At 35.3% G+C, this 13,878-nt stretch overlaps 1 protein-coding gene and 1 long non-coding RNA gene across 3 annotated transcripts in view; one reads left to right on the forward strand and one right to left on the reverse strand.

Moving 5' to 3' along the window:
• LOC131895564 (uncharacterized) overlaps positions 1-1,658 on the forward strand; it is a 119,311-nt gene extending 117,653 nt beyond the window's left edge. For both annotated transcript variants that reach the window (XR_009375215.1, XR_009375214.1), the window contains one exon: positions 1,445-1,658. This is a non-coding gene — a long non-coding RNA (uncharacterized LOC131895564). The remainder of the gene's footprint in view (positions 1-1,444) is intronic.
• The window catches only part of Dok6 (docking protein 6), a 391,510-nt gene that overhangs the window by 236,953 nt on the left and 140,679 nt on the right, over positions 1-13,878 (reverse strand). The gene's annotated exons all lie outside the window — the stretch shown is intronic.

Genomic DNA, 13,878 nt, shown 5'->3' on the forward strand with positions numbered 1-13,878 from the left:
TACTGATGTTCCTGGACTCAAAACATAAGAATATTTATTGAATAGCCAAGTTCAATGTTTAAATCATGTTTCTGACATTGGGCAAAAAATACCATGATGTGACCAGCATTGCTGCCACTTGACCTATTACAGAAATAAGGACAGGAATAGGTAGCATGAATAAAAATGATATCTTTAGAGAGTCTTGCTGTAAAATATTCTTGCAGCTGTTGGACAGACACACAACCAGCTGTAACAATAGCTCCAGGAGGAAATGACACTCTGGCTTCTGTGGACACCTGCATTCATATACACATTCATGTAATTAACATTTATATCAATAAAATTAAAAAAAATACTAAAGAATATAATTATGTACTGATTCTGAGTATTCAAATTAGAACTGAAAAGTCAGAGAAAAAAATAAAGCATGGAAGATTTCTTCCAGAAGTACTAAGTGAGAGCTCCTTCATCACTCAATTTCAGCCTTGTGAAATTTACAGATATACTGTGACATGCTTCAACCTACATAGTGTGTTCATAAATGGGTGCTCTACCTACATCTATGGTAATTGTTTACTTAGCAGAAGAAATTTAATACTATACCCCCAATCTTGTCAGTGTTTGGAGTTCATAATAAACTCGAGTGTGCAACAGGGATGATATTAATTGGATCAGTTCATGGATAGAATACAGCCGGAGTAAACTGATGGCTCATCAGACTAGGCAAGCTTAGCTCCAAGATGGCAAATAAAATACTGAAGGTTAATCCTTACAAAACTTTATGATAGGATAGAAAGTACTATAAGAAACTAGCAGACTCCTGGAAATCACATTAAATTTCTCAGTATACATGATACCTAAATTGCGTGGATTAAAAGAGACAGAAAAATGGAACTGGGAAAATTTTCCTGTTATGACAGATATTTCTAACATGTACAAGGTGCGTTGGTGTGTGCTTGTTGACCTGGTTGAAGCACATTTATCTCAAATGTTTTCCCCAAATTAATAAAACCAAATATACTAACAAAAACTTAGTTTTCCTCAACACAATATAACAGAATGTATGTCATTTCTTCAAATTATATGTGACAGTAATTTTAGGTTAAGAATGCAAACATCTGCTAGTCACCCAACGCATCATTTTACTGAATCTCAAAGCCTATAGTACTCTAGAAATTGACATTTTCTAGTCAATTAAGTATGTTTTGCAGTTGCTTCTGAATGAAAACAAGAATTGTTCCAAGGCAAATGAAATTTTTACTGTTGTTATTATGGAGTTATGGAGTTATTAACTTTAACAAGTTTTCAAATAGCAAGCCTATTAAAAGTAAATGCAAATCATCATTATTATTTGATGAATGAAATACGCTAAATAGGCATTTACAATGAGGTGCTATTCAAATATATATTCCCATTGTACCTAAAGTACTATTTAATAATATATTCTCGTTGTATGTTCCAGTTGTAGACTACGGATGGATATGCATTCATTTCACAAAGGCAAAAGAATCATTTATTCTGTGGAACACGAGCATTTCATCTGCTATCTGGGCCTGAATTGCAAAATAAGCTGATATGACTGATGGATAAAAAAGGGATCATTTTAAGAACTAAAACCACTAAGAATATTCTGAAATGGTAATCAAAGGCATTCGATGTAAATCTGTGAAATGTAAAAAAAAAAAAAAAAAATGCTTCAGAAATGATGGAAATAATATTTAAACAGAATTGTGGTCCTGAATATCATTTTTGTTTGTTTGTATGTTTGTTGTTTGCTTGATTTTTTTGGTTTTTCTTTTATGGTTTTTTTGTTTGTTTGTTTTTTTGGTAAAATGATTTACCTGGGATATCTTTCTGTATGCTGTGAATATGTGTTGCTCCCATTGGTTAATAAATAAAGCTATGTTGGCCTACGGCAGGGCCGGATGGAGCCAGGTGGGAGATCCAAGAGAGATAGAGAGAGAAGAAAGGCAGAGTCAGGGGGAAATGCCTAAAGCTGCTGGCAGGAGAAGCAAAATGTGAGAGAATAGGTAACATGAAGCTATGAGGCAAAACACAGATTCATAGGAATGGGTTAAGTTAAGTTGTAAGAGCTGGTTAATGATAAGCCTGAACCATAGGCCAAACAGTCTGCAAGTAATATAAGCCTCTATATGTTTATTTGGGACTGAACAGCTGCAGGACCCAGTGGGAGAGAAACTTCTGCCTACAACCAAACAAAATGACTATTTTGAAATTACGAACTACCTTTGTTATCCAAATGGTGTCAAAAATTTTTTTACAGGTGGCATAAATTTTTTACCTGATCTCTTACTTGCATCTTCTGAAGTAGAAATGAACTGAACAATGTGACTCTGCTACTTTTCATGTCCTACAGACACTGTCTACTAACTTTTATTCTAGGATATTTGTGGTGATATACTATGTCTCCCAATATACTGTGTCTCCCAATAAAATTTGCCTAGAGATCAGAAGAAAAAGGCAGCCACTATATAGAAGTCAGACAATAGTAGCACACGCCTTTAATCCTATCACTTGGCAGGCAGGAATCTTTCTGGATCTCTGTGAGTTCAAGACCACACTGGGAACAGAGGCAGGCATGGTGGCACATACCTTAAATTCCAACACTAGTTAACCATGGAGGTCTGGAGTTCTGTAAAGACAGACAGGAAGTGACAGAGCTGGGCAGGAAGAGGAAGTGATGTAGCTGGACAGAGAAGGCAGAACAGCAAGGCATATGGGGTGGGTAGACAGGAAGTAGCTCATTTTTGGAAGCTGTAGAGTTGGTGAGGTAAGGTTAGCTGTGGCTTTCCCTATTTCCCTGATCTCTCAGGTTTTCACCCCTATATCTGGTTCCATGTGTTTTATTTAATAAAAATTCATCTACAGATATTATTTACATTTACAGATGGGGAAATTTAAATTAGGCAATATACTTTTTTTCTCTGTAGAGACCATTTTAATAAGATGTGAAAGAGAAAAAAACAGATTACTTAGAAAAAAACAACAAAAAACTGAAATAGGGTTGAGAATGTAGTTCAACAGTAGAACCCTTGATGAACATGTGAAAGGCCCTTGACTCAAACTCCTTCATCAAAATAAAAACCCAAACCACTCCCAGTATTTTTTAATAATGTAAATCACACTGCCATATACTCTAAGTCAAGTTCAAATTCATTATACAATGAATTTGATTCACATTTGCTGTAATGTGATAGGTTAAGTAAAATATCCCACTTAAAAAGTAATTTGTCAGGCATGATTCATATGGAATAATTCTTATTGGAGCTGCCTCATATTTGGTGAAATTTTAATTGGCATTAAATCAAATACTACAAGGTTCAAACTGAGCTCTGGAAGCTTCCTAATATCCTTAGGTTACAACTTTGCAAGATCTGTTCTGGTCTCCTCCATCTAAGAGCTAAAGTCCTGGACTCCTCTGTTTAACCTTGACTTAGAATCATTTACTCAGATGCTTCATAGAAATGGCCCATCACACATTGGCAATTCCCTTTTCTTGTCCCACATGAAACTAATTTTCCACACTCATTTTCATGAGTGTTCCCAAAGTAACTAACACGTGGAAATAATATGAAGACAGTCAATAATAGAGTCAATAAAACAGCCCAGGATGATAGGTGGACTTTGTCTCTCTCAGAACCAGGGTGTTAATAGCTATTCTTGTTCAATAAGTGAAAACTGCTTGCAGATAAAAGAATGTATTAGTGTGAAAGAGGATAAAGTTATACAAGATTTTACTCATAAAAATGATGCTCACTCTTGAATTTCTTTCAGGAATCAAGGCACACTAAGCCATTGAACACAGTCCACATTATATCAAGAATACAATCATGCAAACATAGATCCTGTCTTCATGACATCAAAATGAGAAAGTTAACACATATACTGTGTCTACACAAAACGTAAGTTTGATTTTAAGGGTAAATTGTAATGGCAGAAACTTCTTACAAGGCAGCCTTCACCTTTTCCTGGTTTCTTCAGATGTTTGTTTTAAACGAAATGAATATCCTGTACCAAGGAGGAGGGGGTAAAGAGAAACAATATTTTCAATAACAGGTGATGGAGATTTAAAAACGATGTTAAGACTGGGCATATGGTTCAGTGGCAAGAGCACTTGGCTATCATGCACAAGACCCTGAGTTCATTCTCTAGCAATGGAACACGTAGAGATAAATATGAGATTACTACCTATTCAAATATCGTTTTTCTAACATCCTACAGTTTTCATCTCTGAAACTTCATGACATCCACCTCCATTCATCTTTTCAAGGGATTTTATTGATGTTTTCTCCCTAAGGACAGCATTCATGTTTCTTTCATTAAAATATCTTTAGTTTCTTTGTCATCTGTTCAGAAAATTAAGGGAAATTTATTAGCTGGTCCTACGTAAATTGCTCTTGTTCAGTTTTCATCTAGGATAAATTTGTTTTGAATATCTATTATGACAATTATATACAGCCACATTCTCAACCCTAATGCATTTTTAATAACTTCCTCAGTAGCTAGTGATTTGAAATTCAAATTTCTTTCTACTAAGTTTAAAAAGTATATACCATTTTAAAATTGCTTCATATAAAATTGATTTATGCAGCAAGATGTCTTTTATAGTAAACATATCAAATGTCTAAATGAGACCATTAATTCTTGTAAGCATATTTCAGACAGGGCATAGCACACAGTCAAAGTTGATAAAGAAATAGTTGTATCCTTAGCTTATTTTTAGTAACTCTTCACTTAGGTTAGAAACATTTTGTTCATTTGATTTATTATTTTAATTTATGGCTATTAAGCATGATTGTAGATTTTAGAGAAAGTCAAAATAACTATTTTGTAGTTTAAAAAACTTAAGAATTAACAAACAGAACATATCTGAGAAAATTACAAGCTGTTTAAAGCTTTTCCAAACCTCTCTGTGGCTTAGAAGATAAAACCTCAGCTTCTGTGCAATGTCTTTATGATCCCTCTTTGTGGTCATCTTTCTACATGCCAGCTCTTTGTGGAAGGCTTACCAGCACTAAACTAACCAAACTCTTTCCCAGTCTAATGATAATGTAATTTCAATACTCATATCCATACACGTTCCTCCATATAATGCATTTTCTCCATCACTTTGCTTTTTGAAAACACAGTGATATTTAAGGAAGTCCTCATATATCCAATTCTTTCTTATTAACTTCTAATTATCAGAGATGGAATTAACTGTTGCACTCTGCCCATCATCATTGATTACAGTTAACTATTTATAAATCTTTTCCTCCCTAGGTTGCAAAATGTTAAAACAATAATTAGTTATTATGTCTTACCATTTAAGGTCTACTTCAATGTGTGTGTGTGTGTGTGTGTGTGTGTGTGTGTGTGTGTGTGTGTGTGTGTTGTGGGGTGTCCCTCTGTATGCTGTGAATATGTTTTATTACCATTGGTTAATAAAGAACCTGCTTTGGCCTATGGCAAGGCAGGATAGAGCCAGGCGAGAAATCCAAGCAGAAATACAGGAGAAGAAGGGTAGAGTCTCGGAGAAGGCAGCCAGCTGCCCAAGGAGCAAGATGGCAGCAGACCAGTAACTCCATGGCCATGTGGCAATGTTGCTGTTTCCTTTTTCTCTTTTTAGGGGCCTGCCACCAAGCTCCCAAATAAATCACATATGGAGGCTTATTCTTAATTATAAATTGTCGGCTGTAGCTTGGCTTATTTCTTGCAAGCTTTTCCCAACATTAAATTATCCCACCTACCTTTTGCCTCTGGGCTTTTCCTGTTCTATTACTTCTGAAAAGCTTACTCTTACTCCGTGGCTAGCTGTGTAGATGGGTGGCTGGCCCCTTGGTCATCCTCCTTTTTTTTCTCTCCCAGATTTCTCCTATATATTTTCTCTGCCTGCTAGCCCCACCTATCCTTTCTCCTGCCTTGTTATTGGCCATTCAGTTCTTTATTAGACCATCAGGTGTTTTAGACAGGCAAAGTAACACAATTTCACAGAGTTAAACAAATGCAACATAAACAAAAGTAACACACCTTAAAATAATATTCTACAACACAGCAATACATAGATTAATAGAAACAGGTTAATTTAAGTAGTAAGAGCTAGTAAGTAATAAGCCTGAGCTTGGCCAAGCAGTTTGTAATTAATATTAAGTCTCTGAATGATTATTTATAAGAGACCATGGGACAGGGCATGACAGAGAAAAGCCTCCATTTACAAATGGCACCCAACAAATGGTGCCTGTATATCCACATAAGATCTGAGAAAGCTTTTAAAAGGTTCTAATGCACAGAAACGGACCCACACTGGGTTTCCTAGTCTCTCACGCCAGCTGTGGTGCCTGCAAAATGGAGCTGGCCATCAGCTGCCATGAGCCAAGCCAGTCTCTCACAGGGGCCACAGCACAGAAAGGCTTCTCCCAGTGACTGCCTGTTGGCTTAAGCTATCAGCACAAGCTCTGGCAATACATTCCAGGCAGGTTAAGGTTTTAAGGGTTAAAGCTACATAACAGAAACAAATTCATACAGAAAGGCCTCTAAATGGGTCATGGTATGTTTAAAAGATTACTAGGCTTGATACAGAAAAGAGAAAATATATATACAGCCTCAAATTAAAATACAGATTTAGCTGGGCAGTGGCGGCACATGCCTTTAATCCCAGCACTCGGAAGGCAGAGTTAGGCAGATCTCTGTGAGTTCAAGGCCAGCTTGAGCTACAGAGCAAGTTCCAGGAAAAGCACCAAAGCTTCACAGAGAAACCCTGTCTCAAATAAAACCAATATATATATATAGATTTAAAATAATAATATAAAGTCCTTAGAAAGGAAAATAAAATAATATAAAGAAAGAGCCATGAGGATGGAAAATACAAAGAAAGTCTGGATTATGTATATTATTATGTTGTCTTTAGAATTTTTGACTGCTATGAGACATTTGATTATAAAAGCTGCTGGATTAAATCAACATACATATTTAAAAAATATCCTGACTTCAAAATTTAAGTGAAAAGGTATGCCACTTTGGGGGAGAGGTTATGTTTTTGTTTCCACTGGAAATGAGAGGTTATGGATTCATTCCAAGTTAAAGGTAATCAGATTTGACCGAGGAAGACCCCCTGAAATCCTGACTACAGACATAGATAAATAAACCTAAAGTAACTACAATACACATAACATGTATTATACCTGCTCAGACATAAAACAAAAATTATCTTTAACTGGCTTGTGTACAATGCACAGTTTATATTTGTATTAATACAGATATAAATGTTGACTATAAAAATTTATATATTTTCAGAACAAGGGGGCCAGACAACAATAAAAACAGCCCAGATGATCCAACTCCAAAAACAGCCACAAGGCTACTGGCTGAGATAATCTAACCTCACAGAGTCTTCCTGTCAGGACTTGAATATAATCCTAAATTTTCTCAGGGTCCCCCAAAGATCACCAGCACCCCCAATCAACAGGAAATAGTATAGAAAACTATGCCCACATTCCCAAATAGATTATGGATGTTTGTATTTGTTTTGAGGGTTGATTACAAATTGTTATTGGTCCTTCTCTTTCTAAAAGAAGAAAGGGGGATATTATATAGAAACATATGATATAGAAAAGATAGGATAAAAGGATAGATTATTGAATCTATTTCAATCCAAAAAAAATATTAATCTTACATACTTTACATTAGTATGGATTTTGGTTAATTGATATAAATTTAAAGGCAATTTTATTATGCTGTATGTATATTTCTACTCTTGTTTAAGATATTTTTATGCAACTCATTTAAATATGTAATATGTAATTAAGAAATACAGATTAATAGTTATCTATAATAGTCCAACCTATAGTCATGTTAGTTAGGTTTTCTAGGTATACAGAGATGTATTTCAGATAGATAGGTAATCTTCAAACACTTTAAATAACTAGAGAATATGGCATTTAAATGTTTTAATAACAGAATTCTGTTGATGTGAGACACAACTGCTCCTGGCAGCACCAATCTACTCCCAAGAGAATGATGGACACTTAAGACACTCCATATGGAGTTTGTTTTCTTCTTGACAAAACTGCCCCATAGTTCTTTGCCCCATTGGGCAAAGAACTGCCCCTGCTTCCACTGTTGATAATAAGCATGCTGTCCAATCTGGACAGGCAGGACACAAGGAAAAGTGACTGCTGAAACCTGCCAAGACGGGATAGGACAATCCTTCCAGAAAAGCCAGTCAAATATTCTAAACCTGTTAGCCAAAGTTAGATACTCCAATGAAGCAGAGAAACTTTGGGTGACTGTCCAGGCAGCCAGATATCTTTGTCGTTTCTAGAGTTTTGGAAGTTGCTTGCAATGCACTTCCTATTTATTCGGGTAGTATTATATCCTTCTGTGGTCTGTGATGGAGTTGAAGACGAGACAGTTATAGTTTCCTTAGTTATGCTAAAAGATAAACTAGGTATGAAGCTTTAGACTCACAATGATAGGATAGATGATATAATATTTTCTTTAATTTTGCCAAATACGAATAGACTAAATAAAATTCTTGCTTGATAACTGTTTTATTATATGTAATTTTACTATATTAAAGTTAAAACTTTCCTTTTTGATTAGACAGAAAAGGGGAAATGATGTGGGATGTCCTTCAGTATCCTGTGAATATGTTTTCTTGCCATTGCTTTGGTCTATAGCAAGGCAGGATAGGATAGAGCCAGGTGGGAAATCCAAGCAGAGATACAGTCCAGGAGAAGCCAGCCATCTGCCCAAGAAGCAAGATGCCAGCAGACTGGTAATGCCATGGCCATGTGGCAATACATAGATTAATAGAAGTGGGTTAATTTAAGTAGTAAGAGCTAGTTGATAATAAGCCTGAGCTGTTTGGCCAAGCAATTTGTAATCAATATTTAGCCTCTGATGACTATTTACAAGCAGCTGTGGGACAGGACAAGACAGAGAAAATCCCCCATTTGTGTGTGTGTGTGTGTGTGTGTCTGTGTGTGTGTGTGTGTCTGTGTATATGTGTGCAGATGCCATGTGTATGCTGCATATTCATGGAGTGCACATGTATGCAGTGGCCAGAAGTACCACTTTCTTCAGTACTGTTCTTCAATAATCCTTCCATCATTTTTTTGAGACAGTCTCACTTTGAAATCTGAGGCTAGGTAATCAGACTAGGCAGGCTAGCCACTGAGACCCTAATATCATCCTGTCTTCACCTCTGCAGCACTGGGATTATAAAGTAGTAAAACCACACCTAGCTTTTTATCTGGAATAAGCCTTTAGTTAAATTATGTTTCCAGCCCTTCCAAACATTCATAAATACTTTTTTTGTGGTGCAGTATCTCATTTATACATTACAGCAGGCCTGGAGGTTAGCAACTATTGTCCCTGCTGCATGGGAAGGAATATCTTCTGTCTATATCATCTTATGAAACATTGCTTATTTTTACACTGGACACAATGGTATCCTAGGAATATATATTGCATTAAGAGCATTGTTAGTTTCTATAACATTCATAATGCCCATTACATAGAAATTGGGATTAATCTTGGTTTTATGATCAGATGGGATCCTGAGTAGTTTCTTCATCAAAAGTAGCAATTGATTTGAGACAAATATGCACTACAGTTTACTCATGTTAACCCATGAAAAACCAAAGTTGTTAGTAAAATATTCACAGTTCAGTTACTTAAAGGGTAATCTTGGACAATTTATTATATTTGAGTGATAAAAATGTCAAGATGGAAGAATAAAGGGATAATACAGAAGTGAAAGCTAAACCATTATCCAAAGGGAAAAAAAGCAGCTAGCACTGTCATTGAGCTGGTTAAGACTATAGCAAGAAGAAAAGGATGAAAGTATGTAAGCATGCGGCTGTGAGAGAATCAGGTTGCTGAGTAGGAGCACCAGGCAATGCAGCTCAAATAAAACTAAACTGAGTGACTAGACTGGAGGCATAGCCTCATGAAAATGAACCTTGATATAGCACCAAAGAGCCATGCTATAATTATTCTTCTGACTGGCATCAGCCAGAACTTCTCATTTCAGTTTCCAGTTAATCAAAAGAAAAACTGAGATAAAATCTGTAATGAGTTTCTTAAATTACTAAGATTATGGGCCAGCCCTGCCTATGCTGTAAAGAAAATATAGCACTAAAACATAGTCTTCACAGCACTGTCCTGAGAAAGTAAAACTTGATCTGTCACATACACTGAGTCATTATTAATGGGTTTTTGAAATCTGGGAGGTATAGTAAGTGAAATATGTTTGGTTATTCTTGAAGATACAGTTTCCAGGATGAGGAGTTGACTCCTTCAGGAAAGTGCTTGCCACACATGTATGAAAGTCTGAGTTTGTTTTGTTGTTGTTGTGATAAAGCACTGGCCAAAAATCCACTTAGGGAAGGAAAGGGTTTATTTGGCTTTTATTTTACTGTCTGTCATGGAAGAAAGTCAGGAAAGCAACTCAAGGTAGGAATCCAGAGGCAGAAACTGAAACAAAGACCAAGAATGAATGAATGCTGCTTGCTCAACTTGCTTTCTTATAAATCCCAAGCCTACATGCTAGGGGACAGGGACAACACAGTGGCTGGATCTTCAGACATCAATCAGCCTTTAAGAAAACATTCCACAAGCCTGGCCACAAGCCTGTCTGACGGAAGAACAATTTTCAGTTGAGGTTTCTCTTTCCCAGGTGTATTGAGGTGGAAACCAATATTAGCCATTATAACGATGGCTTTAGCCATCTGATCCTCATTTCTTTTGGTTTGAATGGTCTAATATTCATGGTATTTTCCCATTTTTAAGTGTTTTTCCAGAATTATGTCTTGTATGATCCTTCCTTAAGAATCTTCCAGATGTTTTCAGGTTATTTTCCTTCTTCTCCCTCCTCTCTTTTTAAAAATTGTTGTTTTGTTTTGTGTGTATGTGTGTTTCGCCTGTGTGTTTGTCACGTGCCATTTGTCACGCCTGCAGAGGCAGAAAAGGGTGTCTGATGCCATGGAACTGGAGTTACAGAGAGCTGTGAGCCATTATGCTGTTGCTGGGAACTAAACTTTAGTCCTCTGACAGAGCTGGCAGTGCTCTCAACCATTTCTCCAGCCCCTTTCTTTACTCTTTCAAGATTTTTCTCCCATGTTCTATCCTCCACTATTATCAAGGTCATGATAATCAGTGAACACCTTTAAAATCATATTTACACTTATTTATGTAATCAACATCTAGAAATTATGAGTGTTCTGTAGATATTTCTTGCCACACACAAAGTAAAAGCTTGTGATTTCTACTTAAAACCAGATAAAACAGGCTTCATCGCTTCATTCTATCATAAATAGCATTATTATTAACCACTTTATTTATGTTCAAGCCCATAAATCATCCGTGATCACTTGCTTTCACTGCATACTCAACATTTGGTCTATAAGTGAATACTGTCCACTGTTGTAGGTGATATTCTAATATTAATTTATCACAAGAAACAAAAGGAAAATAAAATATATTGATTGCTAAATGGCTATTTGAAATTGAGACAAGTACTATGTAAGGAAGCTGTATTCTAGAATTTGTAGTATATCCCCATGGTAGTTTAAATGACAATGGCCCCCATAGAGTCAAATATTTTAATGATTGGTTCCCAGATGATGATGCTATTTGGAAAGGATTAGGAGGTGTGGCCTTGTTGGAGGAAGTCTGTCACTGAGGTTGGGCTTTGAGTTTCAAAAGCCCATGCCATTCCTAGTTAAGTCTTTCTCTCTTCTGACTCATGGTTGCTGTGTCTACATGTATAAACTCAGGCATTGCTCCCATGGCGTGATGGTCATGGACTCTAACCTTCTGAAACTGTTAAATCTCAATAAACTCCTTTTTCTATACTTGACTTGGTTACGGTGATTCTTCACAGCAATAGAAAAGTGACTATGACAATCTCAATATGTAGTGTGGTTAGAAATCTTTATCTTCCTCAATAATTTATTTTTAGGGTAGCCTTTTTGCTGTTTATTGGACAACAATTCACACATCAAAATTCATTCTTGTAAAGTAAACAACTCAAGGTCTTTAAACATGTATAAACTTGGAACAATTATCGTCATAAAATAAAAACTATTTTCATATTCCCTCTCCTCTAAAACAGTTCAGACTATTATAACATTTGCAGTCCATTCCCTACCACTAGATCTACTCTACTAATCCACAAAGCTACATAACTGATAATATTTTGTTACTATAAATCTGTAAGAATCCATTATAAGAAGTATTAACTTAGGTCTGACTTCTTTAATTCAGCCTACTAAGCCTAATGTTTACTTGATATTTTGTACATAAGTATGATTTTATTTTCTGTTCTGTAGTATTTCAGAGATTTGTGTTTCATATATTTACATTTAGATCATTCCCAACTTCTTTTACAAATAGTGAACATTCCTACAGGTATTTATGTGAAATAGGTTTTCACTTTTATTGAATAAACTTCTAAAAGTTAGATGGCTGATTACCTATAACCTTTCTTAGTAAAACTACAATATTGGTTGTACAATTTCATAATTGATATATATCAATCACCATATATGAATCCTAGCTGCTCTACATTTTCACCAATTTTAGATATTTCTAGAGTTTTTCCTTTGGCCATTTTAATGGATACAAAATGGTTTTTCCTCTTGGTTTGGTCTTGACAGATAACTAAGGATGATTCCTCCTGCTTCATGTATTTATCTTCTGTTTGTGTGTACCTTATGTTAGGAAGTGTATGATTACAAGTTCACATGTTGTCTTCATTTTTTAAATGCTGGTTGTTTACTTTCTTGAGTTGTGATATTTATATAGCCTTGATATATTTTGTCCTCTATATGCTTTGTAAAATTCTTCTTCTATTTAGTAACCCGTCTTTATAAAAAATTGGGTGATTTGAAGGGAAATTATTTTAAATTATGATAAAGTTTAAATTGAACTCTAAATAATTTTTACTGTTCCTAAAATATTTTACTTATAGCATTTTTGCTTATAAAACAATATTCTCTTGTGCTTAATTCTGTCAATTTTACACTTTGACTGTATAAGTGAGAACAGTAATCAGCTTTGAGTTTGGACTTTTGTCTTGTGAGGTAGTGTTTTTCACTTAATGTTCAGTTGATTGTTGAAGAAAAATGTTCCCTGTTGACTTGTATTTACTGATTATATGAATGTATTGATCACACAGGCTTGGATTTGCTGCTGACCTTTTCCATTAACTTTCATTGGTTTCTGTTTACAGCCCATCGCTTATAACAAATGGCCATGCTTTCTGTAATTTTAGAATGTCTTAACAACTTCAGTAACTTCAACTTTGCTCTTCTGCATTGTTTGCTTTGGTTAACTTATGTTATATACAATTCTATATGAAGTTATCCTGTCAGTATCTACAAAAATAACCTAAAATTTTGATTAGAATTATGTGGGCTATGTGTCAATTTTGAGACAGTGACAGCTTAGTAACACGGAGGAGTCTTAACACACAAACTTCAACATTTTGTTGTATACATGTCTTCAATCCTTCATTCTAAGTTACTTTCCATAATTTTCAGCACAGAGGATTTTATATGCGGTTTTATAAATTCACTTATTATTTGGTGGCACTAACATTAATTCAGCTCTTTTTAACAATGCAATTTGCCAACTGTCATCTGCCACAATGTGAAAAATGCAATTGATTTTTACATACTAAATTTCCATGCCTATTGTTCACTGCATTCATTGGTTCTGGTATTTCTAGTGTAACAAGCATTTACAACAAATAATTATGACATCTAAGAATAGAAAGCTTTTTTCCTTTTCTTTGGGAAATTCTTGTTAGAAGCTCTTTTCCTAATTGTTAAAGTTTGTTCTATTTTTGGTTTATTGAGAGCTATGCATAGTCAATGCAGGTTGAATTTT

Source organism: Peromyscus eremicus, chromosome 19 (assembly GCF_949786415.1).
Source record: "Peromyscus eremicus chromosome 19, PerEre_H2_v1, whole genome shotgun sequence".
NCBI classification, from domain to species: Eukaryota; Metazoa; Chordata; class Mammalia; order Rodentia; family Cricetidae; genus Peromyscus; species Peromyscus eremicus.